Below are 6,000 nucleotides of genomic sequence, written 5' to 3'. Positions count from 1 at the left end.
TCCCTTCTCTAGGGCACGCTTTCCCAGTGTTATCCAATAATCACTGAGCGGGTCATGCGGAACAACAGTGATGGACTTCCCGATGTGAGCCCCGTCTCATCAGGTAAGAGAGCTCAGGCGGCTCACACAGGGCACTGGATGGGGGCAGAAGCCATGGCGCTTTGGTAGGGATTCCTATTCGTCGGTACTCCGACGTGGCGTCGAGAGTGACCGACTGAATGGGAACGTCTCGGTTACGTATGTAACCCTTGTTCCCTGAAGGAGGGAATGGAGACGCCACGTCCCGTCGCCATGTCCTCTGTACCCTGCTGGGGTGCCTGTCTACCTACCCGGCTCCACAGCAAAAGGCTGATTTGATGCAATCACCTGTGTCTCATTTAGACCCGCACGCCGTGGCATGAGCACCTGGTGCAATCATTGCATGCCAATGTGCATTGGCTCGTTTAGTTACACTTGAAGTAGATTGGCTCCGACGTGGCGTCTCCGTTCCCTCCTTCAGGGAACGCGGGTTACATACGTAACCGAGACGTTCTGGCTGTCTTTCTCTGCCTTTGAGAAAATGACAGGTCAGACTAGCCAATCCTGAAGTCTCCTGGTTTGACGTCCAAGCAGGAACGGTTACCTCCCTTTCCTCCGCCCAGAGAATCTGGCACGCCCATGCAAACGCTTCGAGAGATCACCATTGCTTGTGAACGAGTGAACGCTGGCAGTTTCTCAGTGTTTGGATGTACAAATGAAAACAGAAGTCTTTTTTCTGTTCCTTCTGATCTGTGATCAGTGATTTCTGATGTGTAGCTAATTATTTATTATTCGTGCACACATAGCGGCTTCTCTCTCTCCAGACAGACTCGGTGTGACTGGGACTCGTGTTTATTCAGAACTCTCAGATACAAACACAATAAACTCGCGCTGACAGACAGCGCTCTCATAACTCAGTAGTTACTATAAATAACTTTGTTAGCAATCGCTGAGCTCAGTCTCTGGTACATTAGTGATGTCCCGTTCGCGAACGATCTTTCTTTTGAACCGGTTCTTTTTAGTGAACCGAACCAGTTCACTAAATCGGATTGAATCGTTCTAAACGGTTCGCGTCTCCAGTCAGCGCTGATCCATAATTTACTAAAGTTACTAACTTTCTGACATGAGTGACAGTCCCTCCGACTAGAAATAGACTAATAACCTGAAGTATATGCTGTAACTACAACAGTTCACTGATCTGAGACTGACAGAACTGATGTGAAGTGAACTCTGGTCCATCCGTCTCTCTGGCAGCAGCTCGTGCCTGCTCGTGCCTCGTAGACCTCGTTAAACCACGCCCCCTCTCCCCTGTCAGCCAATCACAACAGTGGCCGTTTTTACTGAAGTCTCACAGCAGACACGCCTCTTGCAACAGGGCATTCAGCCACAGGGTAAACAGCAGTATTGAAAAAAATGCCTTTTATTTCTAAATTATGACATTTTATGATGTAAAAATCATACTAACAATATAAGTACACCTCAGGAAACATTATAAAATAATTAGTGCTGTCAGTTAAACGCGTTATTAACGACGTTAACGCAAACCTATTTTAACGGCGTCAATTTTTTTATCGCGAGATTAACGTTCTTTTTGGTCTAACAAACTTTGTAGTTTTTTCACATGCTGTTGCAACAACTAGTAACGTTAGAAAAACTACAACACCACTCCGGATGTAGCTAGACCGGAAACAAAACATCAGGCACGCTGCGGCTGCCCGCACTCGTTTGGGCCATTAAAAGATTAGACGTGGATGGCAAGCGTGAGACGCCGAAATGAGAAACGTATTAAGCCATGGTTTAACTCAGGGGTCTTCAACTAAAAGTGCTTGTCTTGAGCGCTGCTTTCTGCACTGATGGTGCGTTCACACCAGACGCGAATGAAGCGTTTTGCGCGAGTGATTTAAGTCAATGCAAAGACGCAAATAGACATTCTGCGGCGCGGATTAAGCGGCGTGCATGTCGCGTCATTCGCGTCCGGTGTGAACGCACCATCAGTCTCTTCTTCACTGCATGCTTGACCGCGCGTCTAGGTCTGAACGTAGTAACTGAGCATTGCAACGTTAACTGTTTCATTACGTCAAAAGGCTTCGCGGTCCGGATTCGGACCGGAGTCCGCTAGTTGGCGACCCCTGGTTTAACTGCACTATAGGCGGAGTCCTAGTTTACCTTGCATGTGCACTTTGTAATTTTATTTTGTATCACCCTGTTTTGATCCCTTAGAAAGGGCTGTTGAAGGGGCTGTTTGTGCAACAAAGTATTTGTTTCACCCTTTTATTGATGGGCAGTGTTACATTGTGTGAGCGATTATTTGCTCCAAGTGAGAATGTTGGTGTGAAATCGAACACTAAAGTATGCCAATGTTGTTTTCAATAAAACAAACATTTGAACAAAGCAAGCCGATCCACTTTTCTATGTTGATAAGAGCATTAAAATAAGAAAAAATAATGGGACAAAAAGAAATCAAGGGACATTTAGAATAAATAAAAATGTGCGATTAATTGTGATTAATTGTGAGTTAACTATGACATTAATGCGATTAATCGCGATTAAATATTTTAATCGTTTGACAGCACTAAAAATAATAGAAAAATGCCATGCCATGGGACCTTTAATGTTGCCTGTCGCCAATAAATGACTGTACAAAAACACATTAAGAACCATCTCAGTGTAACCGCTTTTTTTTTCATATTATATTATATTATATTATATTATATTATATTATATTATATTAATTATATTATATTATATTATATTATATTATATTATATTATATTATATTATATTATATTATATTATATTATATTATATTATATTATATTACAAAGAATTGAACTGTCCTGGGGGAGATTTTAATAGTATTTCTTGGTAAAGAAGACTACAGTTAACAGCCCTGTAAAATGTGCTTAATTTTGTGACTATATCTTATTATAACTTATAATAAATATATTTAGTGACTTTAACTTTATTTAATTTTTGTATTTAATATATCACTAAGTTACATCAATGGTTAAATAAAATAGAAATGACTCATTAAAGTTAAAAGTTATAACTGCATGATGAAACCACTTTTTTGTGTGCGTTTACATACGCTGTACAGGTAAAGAATGTTTTTGCTCAGGTGACCAAAATTAAACGCAAAGACGTGGAATAAAACCTCATCATGTTTTAAAGAAGAGATGATTAAGTGGTGGAAATAACAGATGATGGACACAGACACAGTAACAAAACAGACATTTTCAGTTACACCCACCACAAGTGTAGCATGCAAACTCTAAACACCTAAGTAAAACACATCAGTTTAAATAGATGTGTGTGTGGTTTGGGTTTCAGTGATGTTTAGATAACTATAAAAGAGTTCACATGTTCCCATGATCATATTAAGCTGCTAGATCTATTTAATTCCTTCAGTTAGTTCGTTTTGTTTTTTGTTTTTTTTACAAATTGAAGCATTTAAACTGATATAATAGCCTATACTATAAATACTTCCATTAGTTTTTTATATTATATTATATTATAGGCTATTATAATTGTATTATAGTGTAAGCCTAAAGAATTGATCTCACAAGGGGATTGTTTAGGGTTCCTTGCCATTAAAACGTTTGAAAACCCCTGATATAGAAAATCTTGGAAATTCATAAGCAATAAACAAACATTTAATATAGATGGTTTAATGTTGCCTGTCGCCAATAAATGACTGTACAAAAACACATTAAGAACCATCTCAGTGTAACCGCTTTTTTTTATATATTATATTATATTATATTATATTATATTATATTATATTATATTATATTATATTAATTATATTATATTATATTATATTATATTATATTATATTATATTATATTATATTATATTAATTATATTATTATATTATATTATATTATATTATATTATATTATTATATTATATTATATTATATTATATTATATTGTATTATATTATATTATATTATATTACAAAGAATTGAACTGTCCTGGGGGAGATTTTAATAGTATTTCTTGGTAAAGAAGACTACAGTTAATAGCACAGTAAAATGTGCTTAATTTAGTGACTATATCTTATTATAACTTATAATAAATATATTTAGTGACTTTAACTTTATTTAATTTTTGTATTTAATATATCACTAAGCTACATCAATGGTTAAATAAAATAGAAATGACACATTAAAGTTAAAAGTTATAACTGCATGATGAAACCACTTTTTTGTGTGCGTTTACATACGCTGTACAGGTAAAGAATGTTTTTGCTCAGGTGACCAAAATTAAACGCAAAGACGTGGAATAAAACCTCATCATGTTTTAAAGAAGAGATGATTAAGTGGTGGAAATAACAGATGATGGACACAGACACAGTAACAAAACAGACATTTACAGTTACACCCAGGGACGGACTGGGGCTAAAAAACAGCCCTGGACTTTCTCCCAAATAGGCCCATCATCCGGCCATTCGCCCCTAGCCGTGCGCAACAGACACTAGCAAGGATGCACTATGCCACAATACTGTCAGACTATCAGACAAGGTATTCACAACAAGTGACATCTCAAAACCTATGGCTAGGCCCTATTCATTTTGTCTGTGAAGCTTTCACAAACAACCACCAGGTCTTTGCCAATTCCACAATAATAACCACAAATATGAAAGACAATGAAAAACTGCACTCTGATGGAAGACAGACAGAAAGTGCAAACTAGGATTTTTTGGTTAAACAAAAATGTAGTCAATTATTTAGCCCCTTCCTTGTATGTTAGCATGTTTACAGTGGTAGCAATGCATGCCTGATGTTTTCCCGTTTAATTCAATCCCTTAGTCTTCATTCCACCAGAAAATGTGAGCTCACAACAACCTCTCATATACTGTACAACAAAGTGAATGAAAGAAATGAAAACCAATGCAATACGATGATGAATGACCAAAAGATGACACCCAGAGATGGGTTTATATGGGGTTAGATACATATTATTTGCTTTTAAACTGTGTGTGTGTGTGTGTGTGTGTGTGTGTGTGTGTGTGTGTGTGTGTGTGTGTGTGTGTGTGTGTGTGTGTGTGTGTGTGTGTGTGTGTGTGTGTGTGTGTGTGTGTGTGTGTGTGTGCGTGTGTGCGCGCGTGCGTGTGTGTGTGTGTGTGTGTGTGTGTGTGTGTGTGTGTGTGTGTGTGTGTGAGAGTGTGTGAGTGAGTGTGTGAGAGAGAGAGAGAGAGAGAGAGAGAGAGAGAGAGAGAGAGAGAGAGAGAGAGAGAGAGAGAGAGAGAGAGAGATTTTGGTTAGATGACAGTTGTAGGTTACAGTTTGACAAAAGCACAATGTTTTGTTTTATTGCGAGTGTACACAAATATAAGCAACACTTTGCAGTTTGAATGACAAAATGAAGTATGTATTGTTTTTATGTTTCCACTGTTCGATCGCGGCATCGCGCCCGCACCTCTCTCTCTCTCACTCTCACACACACACACACACACACACACACACATCACGTCTCTCTCTAACAGTAGTTCCGCATTACATAAATTTTCGCACAAATTTTATTTATTTTTATATCGTGTATTCTCCATGTAAATTCATGCACCGAGCCGTGATACCCGTGCAAATTCGGTTAAAACGAGTAGGTTTTTTTGCACATATCAGCATATAAGTGATCGTAATAGTGCCCCTGCTGTTGGCTGTTCATATTGCGTTATTAGACTTTTTTTTTTTTTTTTTGCAGACGGCCGTGTGACGGCCCTCGGTTGGACGGCCGTTCTGGACTTTTCCAGAACGCACAGATTGTCAATCCGTCCCTGCTGCCGTGCGCCTTTCAGGTGTTTCTGCCTCGCACCTGTTTGGCTTTTTTTCCAGAGGGATGAAAGCTAATTGTATTATAAGGGCTCGAGCCACGTTGCTGAGGCAACGTGTGGTTTACAAGTCCGTATAAATACAATAAAACAGTATCGTCTGATGATTATGGCTGCATTTAAGTCTGAGGATTTAAATGAAATAGGATC

This window comes from Gobio gobio, assembly GCF_949357685.1.
Source record: "Gobio gobio genome assembly, chromosome: 11".
NCBI lineage: Eukaryota > Metazoa > Chordata > Actinopteri > Cypriniformes > Gobionidae > Gobio > Gobio gobio.
The sequence above is the reverse complement of the archived record's forward strand: the minus strand, read 5'-3'. Positions refer to the sequence as shown.